The following is a 13,731-nucleotide window of genomic DNA, read 5'->3' as shown; positions in this document are numbered from 1 at the left end:
TCTCTCCTACATGGTCCTGTAAATCTCGTTCCTCTCTAAATCTCTTCTCTCACTTGTTCTTGCTCCCTGTCTCACTACTGATGTTTCTACCAACTTCTTGAGTTTCTGACCACCCTTCTTTCTCCCAGTGTCAGCATCAAGCTTCCCTTTATGACTGGAATAGTCTTCTATTTCTTTTCTGATAGGTTCTCTCTCTCAAATCCTTCCTCTCTTCACCTCCTCACCAATAATTCCCAATATCCTCCCTCCCTTTCCTTTACTGTTGTTCTCTGTCATGAATGTCTGGTTTAGGACCCGATCCAACAGCTTTTGAAATCAATGGGGCAGATACTCAACTGGTGCACCATGTCATGGCTCCGTTGAATTTTATGGCAATGTACAACAGCTGGGGATCTATTTTAATGAGTCTGTCTTTTGACCTTAGTGAGTTGCACAGTGTCCTTTGATTGTAGCTTGTTGGGGCATGAGGATATCTTGCTGTATGTTTGTAAAGCACTGTGTATGTTACAATGTTTTTGTACATGATTCCTGGATGATAATCTACTTGTTTCCTTACATATTTTCTCATTTGATTTTTAGTTTCCTGTGAAAAAGTTAGTCTTTAATTACATGATCACATAGTATCATAATACATAAGCACAGAGAATCAAAATTAAAGTTGTACAGGCAACCTTAATTCGGGCATCTCCTAAATGTTGAGTGCTTGGCACTTTGCACCTTAATAATGTTCTTCTAATGTAATTGCGCCTTTGGGGAGAGGTAGGTTTTTTTCTTTTAGCAATTCCAAACATTCTTAAAAAAGCAAATGGAAAAAAACAGAAAAATCATCATGTGGCGTCCTATTCATATGCCCCTGAGTCCCCAACAGTGCTGGAACTAGAGCTGCTGGGGACCCATTCTGTTTTGCAGCAACTTGCAAGGTTTCAAAATTTTCTTTTTATTCTACAATGAAATGAAAACAAACCTTTCAAAAGTTTTCACAAGAATGGAATTGTGTCAAAATGACAGTTTTCAGATCAAAACCTGAGCTCCTGTGTCAGGGGGAGAGACACTCACTGTCTATAGCCTGGTAGTTAGTTAGGGCTTTCTGAATCAGACAGAACAGGGACTTGAACCTGGGTCTCCCACATCCCAGGCAGTGCCCAAACCACCAGGCTATATAACATATGAATCTTTTTGGTGCTTGCTCATCAGGAGAAGCCTGAACCCAAGAAAACTTAAACAAAACCAATATATCTCCAAGAAACTTTCAGGAAACAATGGAACAGCATATATTGACAAAATGGAACCTTTGACATCCTCAGAAAGACCTCTGTTATTTCAGCTAATGGAGTAAACGATACCTATAGTAGGTTGTAGTGTTATCCTCTATATGAACCAGCACCAAAGGGGGATGAGACGCTTTGTCACTTGGTTTCACGGGTATTTCCTGACTCGGGAATCTTGGGTTCCATTCTAGGCTCTGGAGGTGAGTGCGCTCTACAGGCACTGACTCAACTGCCCACTGTCTCCAAGCTTCACCCCTTCTAACCTGTCTCCTACAATCTGTCCCTGTCCCAGTCCTGTGTCTCCTCCACCCTTGGCTCCTTGTCCCAGTCCTGTTCCCATCACCTACCGAGTCCCAGTCTCCACTCAGGCTTCTCATCCTAGTCCAAATATCCTTGCCAGTCCTAGTCTCACCCCTCCAGACTCCCTATCCCAGTTTACCCACTCAGTCTTCTGACATTCAGCCATTCCCAGTCCCCTCTAACTCCTCATCTGATCTTAGTCTTCCTCCCACAAATTCTTTCCCTGGCTCCTTGCCCAGCCAGTCCCTGTCTTCCCCCCATTCTGGTTCCCAGAAGTAGTATCCTCTTTGCCCATCCCCAGGCACTTTGTCCCTACCTCTTCTCCCTCCACCCAGTCTGGTTCTGGGGGTCTCTACGTTTATATGAGGCAGATTCCTTCTGACTGCCTGGGTGCCAGGAGGGGAAGCATTGATAGCACAGGGGATACAGTGTCCCTGCTCTTAGTTCCAGTGCCCAGACCCAGATCCAGCACAGTTTACAGCCACAGTTGCAGGTTAAGTATAGCTCTGTTCCCTGCAACCCCAGAGCTGGAGCATGCTCTGTGTGGACAGAATCCGGGATTGTAGCTGACAAGCTCTAGTAAGTCTCTACTGAGCATGTGCAAACAGCATTTTTTCAGAGGCTTATAAATTGGCCAAATTTGGGCAGATGTTCCTGGGTGATGATAAAAGAAACACCTCTTACAGAAAGACCACCACTCTGCCAAATTTCAAATTCCTGCTCCAGTACCTGGGGCACTAGAGTTTTGCAAAGTAAAGGCCACCAGGATTTGTTCACTTTGGCACATTACCCTATTTTCCCTCACTCATTTTTGAAGATGGCTGATTTTACCTGAAATTTTACCAAAAACTGAGCCCAAGTGAGATATTCAGCATGTACGATTGTCACCCAAATGGGCAACCGTAATGGGCAGGTGTATAAATGTGGGTTTCTAGTTGACAAACTTTTTTTTCCGTTATGTTAAACTAATTTCTTCCCCAGCGCTGATGCAGTTCTAAGTGGTTCTTTAACTAAAGGGAACTTGTTCTATTTCTTAATGATAGAAGCACTCCCCACAAACTAGGCTGGCACAAGTGGTCAGCCTACATGCAATTTATATGCTGTCTGTATTCTCTCCCCTTCTTTCTTTCACAATCTCCTGAGTAGGTAAAGAATCCAATACTAGCTGAGATTGAGCTGAATTTTGCGACCCATGGACCAGTTTCTGATAGTCTAACTTGCCCCAAGTAGCATCTTACTCCACAAGTAGTCCCATTCAGTGTAACTATTAGTGGAGTGAGGTGCTACTTGATATAAAAAAGAATATCCAAAATATTCCCCATAATATTCAAATGGGTTCAAAAGTAGGCAGAACAAGTTTGCCCATGCACTATAACACCAAGCATTACTGAAGAACAAGAGGGATGTTCAATGCTATCTCATATTAATAATGTAAGTCAAGAGGAGAATGGACTGTAATTAGGGCTGTTGATTAATTGCAGTTAACTCACACAATTAACTCAGAAAAATTAATCACAATAAAAACATTAATCACAATTAATCACAGTTTTAATTGCGCTGTTAAACAATAGAACACCAATTGAAATGTATTAAATATTTTAGATGTTTTTCTACGTTTTCACATATATTGTATTGTGTGTTGTAATTGATATCAAAGTGTATATTATTTTTATTACAAATATTTGCACTGTAAAAATGATAAAGAAATAGTATTTTTCAGTTCACCTCATACAAGTACTGTCTTGCAATCTCTTTGTCATGAAAGTACAACTTACAAATGTAGATTTTTTTGTTACATAACTGCACTCAAAAACAAAACAATGTAAAACTTCAGAGCCTACAAGTCCACTCAGTCCTACTTCTTGTTCAGCCAATTGCTAAGAAAAACAGGTTTGTTTACATTTACAGGATATAATGCTGCCCTCTTCTTTTTTACAATGTCACCAGAAAGTGAGAAAAGGCATTTGCATGGCATTTTTGTAGCTGGCATTTTATGCGCCAGATATGCTAAACAATCGTTTGGCTTTTCATGCTTCGGCCATCATTTCAGAAGACATGCTTCCATGCTGATGACACTCGTTAAAAAAATAACGTGTTAATTAAATCTGTGACTGAACTCCTTGGGGGAGAATTCTATGTCCCCTGCTCTGTTTTACCCTCATTTTGCTATATACTTCATGTTATAGCAGACTGGGATGATGACCCAGCACATGTTCATTTTAAGAACACTTTTGCTGTAGATTTCACAAAACGCAAAGAGGGAATCAATGTGAGATTTCTAACCAACCCAAGGTTTAAGAATCTGAAGTGCCTTCCAAAATCTGAGAGGGACAGTGTATGGAGCATACTTTCAGAAATCTTAAAAGAGCAACACTCCGATGCAGAAACTATGGAACCCGAACCACCAAAAAAGAAAATCAACCTTCTGCTGGTGGCAGCTGACTCAAATGATGAAAATGAACATGTGTCAGTCTGCACTGCTTTAGATTGTTATCAAGCAGAACCTGTCATCAGCATGGACACATGTCACGTGGAATGGTGGTTGAAGCATGAAGGGACATATGAATATTTAGCACATCTGGCCCGTAAATATATTGCGACACCAGCTACAACAGTGCTATGAGAATGCCTCTTTTGACTTTCAGGTGACACTGTAAACAAGAAGTGGGAAGCATTATCTCCTGTAAATGTAAGCAAACTTGTTTGTCTTAGTGATTGGCTGAATAAGAAGTAGGACTGAGTAGACTTGCAGGCTCTAAAATTTTACATTGTTTCATTTTTGAATGCAGTTTTGTTGTACATAATTCTACATTTGTAAGTTCAACTTTCATGATAAAGAGATTGCACTACAGTATTTGTCTTAGGTGAATTGAAAAATACTATTTCTTTTGTTTTTTTACAGTGCAAATACTTGTAGTCAAAAATAAATATAAAGTGAGCACTGTACACTTTTTATTGTGTGTAATTGAAATCAATATATTTGAAAATGTAGAAAACATCCAAAAATATTTAAATAAATGGTATTCTATGATTGTTTAACAGTGCAATTAATCGTCCAATTAATATCAGTTTTTTTAATTGCGTGATTAATTGTGATTAATTTTTTAATTGCTTGACAGCCCTAACTGTAATCTGTTTATGATATTTCATCAGACTGAGAAAATCTTACTCTGAATTATATAATTTGAATCGAATGTCCTATGTTCTGTGTATTGAACTTATACGTAATAAGCACACATGACAAAAAAGATTAAGATAAGGGGTGAAATCCTGGCCCCACTGAAACCAATGGGAGTTTTGTCATTGGTTTCAGTGGGCCCAGGATTCCACCCTGTGTGTCCAGAATCTCCAGTATTGATACTGGTGGCATTAACATGTATCAATCATAGGGGAAGAAATGGTTATCGTCTGCTTTGTATAAATTATAATGTGGACTTTTAATCCATTAATGAAGATAAGAAAACAGTATTGTGAAAGTCACCCAAGAAAATGAGTTCAATGTCTTTGGGCGGTTTTTGTTCATTTTGTAGAATAATATGCTCTAAATAGCCTCAGTGTTTTCTCTGGACATCTACCATTGAGAGTACTAATTGGAAGAAGTAAATCACCAGTTCAAATGATCTCAGCAGTGCTGGATCAAAGTTTGTTGACATTAATGAAGTATTTATCAGTCAAACGAAAGCATACTGGAATTCAATCAAACCACCCCCAAAGTCTAATTTACTGTTCAAGTAGAAAATATTGCCAACTCACAGCAAGTCTGCTCTTAAAATAATGTCAGTGCAATTCATTTATTGACAGGCTATTTGTACTCCATCACAAAGCCAAATTGCATACAACAGTGTATGGATGTCATAGACCATTGTTCCTTAAAAACAAAAACAAAACAAAAACCTGCTTAGAATGGTTCTCCACTGCATACTAGACAATATCAAACACAGATTAGTTTAAGTTGATCTTATCTTTCTATCACATATGCTCAGATGGCAGTCTATGTGCTTTGGGGTGAATTTATTAAATGAAGCATCTGGAGTTTCAGGAGTGTTTTGATTTGCTTCACTAGCTGCTCCAACTCCAAAGTATACACGAAAAAATATTTCTGGCTAGAGTTCTTAACCTGAAAGTGACATTGCCAAAAGGCATGAAAAAATAAATGTATTGATACTCACCTCAAGACTATATTCCTATCAAGATTATCAAGCCTCTGTGGTAGGAACTCAATTTCCCAATCTGGAGACAAAGATCACAGGTGCTATAAACACAGCTAGTTAAACTAATTAGCTCTGCATTATATGCCTTCCATCACTTGTAACAAGTGCAAAACTAAATAACCGTTTGCTTTAGAATGAGAAAAACATCTATTAAAATCATTTTGCTACAGTGATAATTCTAGATTCATATTAATAGAAGTTAAAAGTTGCATTACTAGTAGACTTCTATTGTGTAAACAATTAAATTTTGTGTGCATGCATGCAAATATAAGCATAAAATGGTGAGTTACCTTTCTCCTTAGACACATCTTTCTTTTACTTTAGAATCTGGATCACTTTATCTGGTTAAAGAGGAGGGGGGAATCTGTAAAGTGAACTTCATGATTTGAATGCAGAATGACAGGGAGAAAATGTCCAAAGAAACTCAAATTTGATTGGTTCAGAATAGACGAGCACAACTTTTGTAAAAGGAAATCGTATCTCCCCAATCTACTGAGAGTGTCAGCAAACATGTGAACAAGGGTGATCCAGTCAATATAGTGTATTTGGTCTTTTGGAAAGCCTTTGAAAGGTCTCTCACCAAAGGCTCTTAAGCAAACTGAGCAGTCATGGGCTAAGAGGGAAGATCCTCCAATGGATCAGTAACAGTTTAATAGGTCAGTTTTCACAATGGAGAGAGATAAATAACGGGGTTCCCCAAGGATCCGTACTGGAACCTGTGCTGTTCAACATATTCATAAATGATCTGGGAAAAGGGGTAAACTGTGAGGTTGCAAAGTTTGCACATAATCCTAAATTATTCAAGATAGCTAAGTCCAAAGCTGACTGCAAGAAGTTATAAAGGGATCTTCCTAAGCTGGGTGACTGTGCAACAAAACAGCAAATGAAATTCAATTTTGATAAATGCAAAGTAATACACATTGGAAAAAACAATTCCAACTATATAAGTACAAAATTCATTGGGTGAAAATATCAGCTACCACTCGAGAAGGAGATCTTGGAATCATTGTGCATAATTCTCTGAAAACATCTGCACAGCAGCAGCAGTCAGAAAAGTTAACAGAATGTTAGGAACCATTAAGAAAGGGATAGATAATAAGACAAAAATATCATAATGCCACTAAATAAATCTATGGTATGCCCACACGTTGAACACTGTGTGCAGTTCTGGTTGCCACTTCTCAAAAAAAAAAATCTATTAGAATTGGAAAAGGTACAGAGGTGGGAAACAAAAAAGGATGAGGGGTATGGAACAGCTTTCATGTGAGGAGAGATTAAAAAATTTAGGAATGTTCATCTTAGAAAAGAGATGACGAAGAGATGACGATGATAGAGCTCTATAAAATCACGAATGGCCTGGAGACAGGGACTAGAGAAGACTTATTCATCCCTTCTCATAACTCAAGAACTAGGGGTCACACAATGAAATTAACTGGCTGCAGGTTTGAAACAAAAATAAGGAAGTACTTCTTCACAGAACTCACAGTCAACCTGTGGCACTGATTGTCATGGACTGTTGTGAAGGCCAAAAGTATAACTAGTTCCTGGAGGACAGGTCCCCCAGTGGCGATTAGCCAAGAATGTCAGGGATTCAATCCCATGTGCTGGATGTCCTTAAAGGTCTGACTGCCAAAAGCTGGGACTGGACGATGGGTTGGATCCACTCAATAATTGCCCTGTACTTTTCATTCCTTCTGAAGCATCTGGCACTGGCCGCTGTCAGACGACAGGATACTGGGCTAGATCAGTCTGACCCTGTATGGCCTCTCTTATGTTCTTATCAAAGAAGCTGTGAGTGTTGTAATTTCTTACTGCTAACTCCTGTGGATGTAAAGTGGATTGTGGTGATGTAATTAAGCAATGCTGCTGGTACTGAAAATTATTTAATATCTAATTGCCACTGTTTCAGGGGAGTAGCATAGGTGAGTGTTGATTTCAACCTCCCAAGGCTCAATGGGGGACAAAAATGCCACATGTGAGAGACAAGAAACGTAATATTGCAAAGAGCTTAAAATGATGCAAAATCAGTTATTTTGCTTAAATATTATAAGCTTCCTGGGTCAATATTTCTTGTTTAAATAATTTACAGTAATAGAAGGGATATCTCAGCAGGTTTGTGCAAGACAGGTACATTTGGGACTGTAATGAGGGAGAGGTGAGAAGTATGAAACACAGTAAGCAGCCGAGTACAATACTCTTGAATATTATCACAGAGCAGATACAATGTCCGTGTAATTGTATTGGCATCCTAATGACTCCTGTATGTGTTGTTAAATTGTCAGTAAATGTTTATGAGATGGACAGTAATGCCATTAACACGTAAGAGCTCCTTCAGAATTGGAATATCAATGCAAATGTTGCTGCTATGTGTCAACGTCCCTGGAAATTGGAGTACTATGCTTATAAACTATGATAAAACCAAATTGCCTTACTTTATGAAAAAATAGCATGTGTTCTACCTGCCTTTCAAAGCTGTTATACAGTAAATAGGTCATTTTAGAAAGAAAAAATTACACCTGGTAATAAGTGCCAGGAGAGAAAAACCCACTACTTAAAATTGCTTATTGGCCAAATTTATAAGGCCTTATTCTCATCTTGATAGCATTTCTGTGTATATGAATGCTACATCTGATCAGTTGCACAGTTTTAGGGAATATTCTAGGCATCCATGGCCAGAACCTTACTGATTTTGTGTGACAACTGGAAGATCAAAAGAGAGAAAATTAGGGACACGTGGAGCCACTGACATCTGTTGATGGCACCTGTTAACACTGTGAGAGATAGGGCAAATTCTTTGAAAGATCTTACTGTTTTAAATTTGTGTATTATTGTGAGCTGGGATTGTATGTAATCTCTCTACGGGGGAGATGTGACGGATTTGAGATCCGGGAGCTCAAATGACTATGCTGAAAATGTAATAGACAAGTATGGACTTTGGGGACAATAATTAAATGGATTTTCTAGGGAGAGGTTAATGCAAATTCCCTACATTCTATTTATGCAAAAACCCAGCCTTTTGAAGCTACCCTCTGAGAAGAGGGTGGTTATCTGTTGATTACCTGTGACAGAAGACCAGGATCAAAAGTCTGAGCTGTATAAAGAAATGTCTGACCTGCTCAGTCTTTGTTCTGTTTTTGGATCTAAGACATATGAACTTGTAACCACAGGGAAGCCCAATTGTGGGTTTTGAAGGACTAAAATCTACCAGAGTCCTAAGTTGGAATTTGAGGTGATTGCTGGTAAGCTTTTTAGTATGTGGGTAGGTTTTTTTATTGTTTTAATATGTTTTCTCTATAATACTTTTACCTGAAGAATAAACGTGCTTGCTTAGAAGGAACTATGTAGTAACTTATAACTAAGGGCAATACATTGGTCATAGTCTTTGGAGAGAAAGCAAAGTTCAGGCACTGGCCTGTTTAGGCAGTTGGGCTTGCTGGGGATATCCCAGTGTAAATCAGGGAGCTGTGCAGCCTTAAAATCCCCATTCAAAGAGGAGTAAGATGCAAGTTTCTGCCTAGGGTAGGTGATGGCTGGGAGCCAGTAGCCGAAAGTGGATGCCCTTGGTGGATCATGGAGGGGCAATACAGACGCAGTTTCCCTGAAACTATGACAGACATCTTGCAGCATAACAATATTCCTGTTCGTCTTCCCAATAGAGTTTAACATGTTTACACCCTGAATGAAAAAAGAGAAATAATTGCTTTCTCTAGTGGAAGCAATGGGGTAGATAGCCAGCCAGCACAGGCAGAGAAGAGAGAAAAGTCTCCTTTCCTTCCTCCTTCCTGACATCCTGCTTCTCAAAGTCTGCTCCAGGTGAGGAAAAGAGAACACCCGCCATCCACATCTGACCTCTCCCTTCCAGTCTGGGGAAAAGAAAGGTACTTTGTGAAGGTGTTGGGGAAGGAGCCAAGGAGCCTCTGGCATGGTGTGGAAAATGGGGGAGCCTGGAGAGTGAAGGGGCACACTGAATCCTTGGTGGTGGGGAATTGAGACAAACTGGTATGGGGTGAAAGGAACCACACAGAGCTTCTGGCATTGGAAGGAACGGGGGGAAATGGGAATGAAGGTGCACACAAAACCACTGGCATGGGGGACTTTGGAATGGGAGATGGGACAAATGAGGACTCCCACAACTCTTAGTGGGAAGGAGGCCGGGGGGGAGTGCAAGGAGTCCCTAAAAAAGAGGGGGATAGAATGGTGGCCAGCCAGGAAGCTTGTTGGTAGGACTGGAAGGATGCAAGGAGTCCTGATGTGTGCAGTCAGGTGGGCTGAAAGAAGCAGCAGCCCATTAGTTCCTGGTTGAGCACTTACCCTCCAAAATAGGAAAACCTCCAAAATATATAGTTGATGCTCTTGAACCGAACAGATCCTGTCTTCTCTAGCTATCTTGGTATTTATAATGCATCCATTATAATGGTATATAGGTGTAACCAAAATTATAAGAACATTTCTATTCATATGTGTACCAGGACCATATTCTCCTCCTTGCCTTGTGTAGCAGTGACTAAGGTATGTATGGTAAAGATGTTTTTAATTTTTATTTACAGTAATGTAACTTGTGATCTTTATGGAGATTATTGTTCAAAGGCTAATGAACAGAGATGTGTCTTATTAAAGTCATGTGGGGGTTTTTTGTTTGATTTTTTTTTTAACTTGCCATTGGATTCATTAGTTTGTCTCCAGGCATGACATATAGCATAGGATTTGGGTACAGCAGTTCTGCATATTTGTAGGGTTCTGGTTGTGTGCATTTGCTAATTGTTTTTGGTTGCATGTCTCTGCCTTTATGACATGTGTGATAACAATTAATAAATTAATTATCTATTGGATTTACTCATGCTTACATTACACAATTACATTTTTATATCTTGCTTGCTTTCAGGTTTTGTTGAAATTAATTAGCTTATTAGTTTTCATTATTTTGAATTAGCTTATTTTTAAATTGGGGAAATTAGTTATTCAAAGCTTTTGAATGACGGGCACACCTGTATCCTTCTTCATGAGATTAGCATAAACTGAAATAATGTTACCTAAAGCAACAGCACTTCTTCTTTAAGAATGTGCAATTACAGATAACACAGACACACACAGATTTCAGGACCAGAAAGAGCCTGAGGCACAAAGATTATGCTCAGGTACAGAAAATACAAGAGTATTGTTAGACTTAGGATCAAGCAGACTAATTTCTTCTCAAGTCGTCGTTGTCTTCTTTTTTTCTTTTTTGGATAACTTCTTGGCTCTGGTTGGCTCAGTGCATGTGTCACTGAGATGGGAGACCTTCCTGAATGAGGATTTTTTTCCCTTTTTTGTCATAACTAATCCTATTTGTGTAGCTAATGCGTAGAGATTATAAAAAGGAATATTTCAAGAGTACAGTAGGTTGTTAAATAATTTAAGCAGTAACTGGTATTGTCAAGCAATGTTTACTTTGGATTAATACCCCTGCAGCAAAATAACACTGGATGTCAGGTTCAGCATTAATGAAAAGATAATTAGTAGTGATGGGTGCATTTCAAAAGGTTCAGATAAGCATCAGAAAGTCTAGATGTTCATGCAAAATTTATCCAAATTGCCCTGAGATTGAGGTTTACTTGAGGTATCTCCCTGATAAATCCCTTCCTTAGGGTAATACCCTCTAGGAAGAAGCTGGATTCCCATTTCTGTCCAATATTTGGTACCTTTTCTTTATAGAAGACCATGCTGACTTCCTTGTCTGCTAAAAGAGGCAGTTGGATTGGCAGGCGTCAACTGTTCTGGCACCCTGCTTCCTGAATCCTTCTGAAATTGAACTAAAATCTCCAGAATTCTTAGGCATTATAAACCAGAATACCATGTTTTTTAGGCAATATAGACCAGATTTTTTTTCATTTTCAGCCTCTTCTGTACTACTTCTGCACAGGCAGAAATGCGAAAATACCATTAGAATCTGTTCTCAGGACACTTGTATAATCAGGAATGGGACGTATTGGAAACTGCACAAGGAGGACTGCTCTCATTACATTTCTGTTGTACATTTTTCAGTGTACCACTACATAGTTGCCTTTAGCTGGGGGAAGTGGGAATTGAAGTCATGACAAGCAAGATGAGTGTGGAACTGTCAGTGTTGTCCTCTCAAAATAATAGGCCATATGATACATTATACCTCCTAATCCCTGCTTGAATTAAATGATAAAATCATTAACAAAATGTCCTCATCCACTTTTCTAACACGGACCTCAAACCCTTAACCAAACTGTAAATTTAGTGAAGATATTAAAACGCGGAGCTCTTAAGAGATCTCCATCACCATCACAGAAGAGCCACCTCTTATTTCAACAAAAATATTTATCTCTCCATATACAATCACCCAAACAACTTCATTCCATAATTAGTAAAAGAGTATAGTCTATGGCATCCATGCTCCAAAGACAAAATGTATATTGATTGAGGTACCCCATATGTTTGTAACTTGCATAATGACTTGCATACTACACCATGAATTAGGTGAATGAGAATATGGAATCAGAATAATAACTGATTATGGAACTCCTAACAACTTCAAATTTCCAGGCTTTAAAACAATTGTTATAACTGCTGCCTCCTAATGTTGATTTTAATTTAATTGTCATTTTTTGTAAACTTATTCATAACTTTGTGTGTGTGTAAGAATATTATAATGGGTACTTCTGATTTCCTCTCTCTATATATATTGCCTGCTTTACAGAAAGACAGTGTGTCATATGTCAGATACCTCTTCAGGGTCTTGGAACAGCTTTTTCTGAGTGCTGATCAGTGTAAAAGACTTGTGTTCTACAGACTCATTTCCTGAATATCTATGAAAGGCTGAAAGCCACAAAGGGCACATATTGGTCAAAACTGTAGAGTTAAAAGGACTGTGTTAGACTTAATTTCATATTTTTTGTGTGTGACAAGACAGAAATAAGTCTTACGGGCAGATGGTCATTAATAATAACCAGATGTCAATTTAGAAGGGACCTGAGTTATTGCACAATCTTTAACTGCTTCATTCTCGCTAAAGTCATGCTGGAAATAAAAAAAAAACAAAAAAACACTCCAGTACAAAGTCACTTTTAGACTCCATGAGCATCTCTTTTCCTCTCTGCCATTTACTCAGTCTTCGACCTTGAGCAAATCACCTCTGTGTACTGTGTCATTCTCCCTCTGACGTAAATGGGAAGGCCCCCATTTTACTTTGGCATGGGTGCCGGGGTCAGGCCCTTAATGTCTCCCTGCCTCATTTACTCCATCTGTAAAATGGGGGATAAACAATGCTTTTCTGTCTTTGAAAAAACACTTTGAGACAGATGGATGAAAAGTGCTATACAAATGCAGTGTATCATTACAGCTGGAGAACTCACAACAGCTGTAGTTAAGGTTGCTTAAGTGTTTCTATTTTTCCAATCAGAAATTGAAAATTATTCTTGCTTACTGGTTAGTGTTGCTATTTTTTCTAGTGCTGTAGCTGCTCCCCCCAACCCCACCCCACACTTCTTCCTTTGTGCACTAGCCTCTTAGATCATTTACCTCAGCAGGAATGTTCACATGTCTGGCAAACTGCTTCATTTTTTTTGTTTCTTCTTTGCATAGGGGCCTAATATGTTGTGAAGGTATATTTTCTAACCCGGCTATCTTTCACTAAAAGCATCACCACTTTAAAAAACTGATTGCAAGTGAGATTTCTAATGTGATCTCCCTCTTTTTCTTTATAGTAAGTAAGCAAGACCTGGGAGACTTGGCACTGAGCTGTTTTCTTTCCTGCTTTTATCAATGGAGTCTGAATCTTACAAGGTAAATGTTCCATTTTAACTGACTGAACTTTAAAATTCTGTCTCAGATGATTTGATTAAGGTATTTTCAAGGCATAGAAGTAGAAGGAAACCTTCATTGTCTTTAAATGCATCTATGGTTTCATCTTCCCTCTGTATTTTGAAACCTTCTTCATTCCTGTTAAG

General features: G+C 38.8%; 1 protein-coding gene across 1 annotated transcript in view; it reads left to right on the top strand.

Annotated features, from left to right (window-relative positions):
- Positions 1 to 13,731, top strand: part of LINGO2 (leucine rich repeat and Ig domain containing 2) — a 735,010-nt gene that overhangs the window by 266,756 nt on the left and 454,523 nt on the right. The window contains exon 2 of the mRNA XM_007065426.3: positions 13,489 to 13,567. The gene's annotated coding sequence lies outside the window, so the exon portion shown is untranslated. The remainder of the gene's footprint in view (positions 1 to 13,488; positions 13,568 to 13,731) is intronic.

This window comes from Chelonia mydas, chromosome 5, assembly GCF_015237465.2.
Source record: "Chelonia mydas isolate rCheMyd1 chromosome 5, rCheMyd1.pri.v2, whole genome shotgun sequence".
Lineage (NCBI taxonomy): Eukaryota > Metazoa > Chordata > Testudines > Cheloniidae > Chelonia > Chelonia mydas.
Note: the sequence above shows the minus strand (reverse complement) of the source record. Positions and strands in the feature narration are given on the sequence as shown.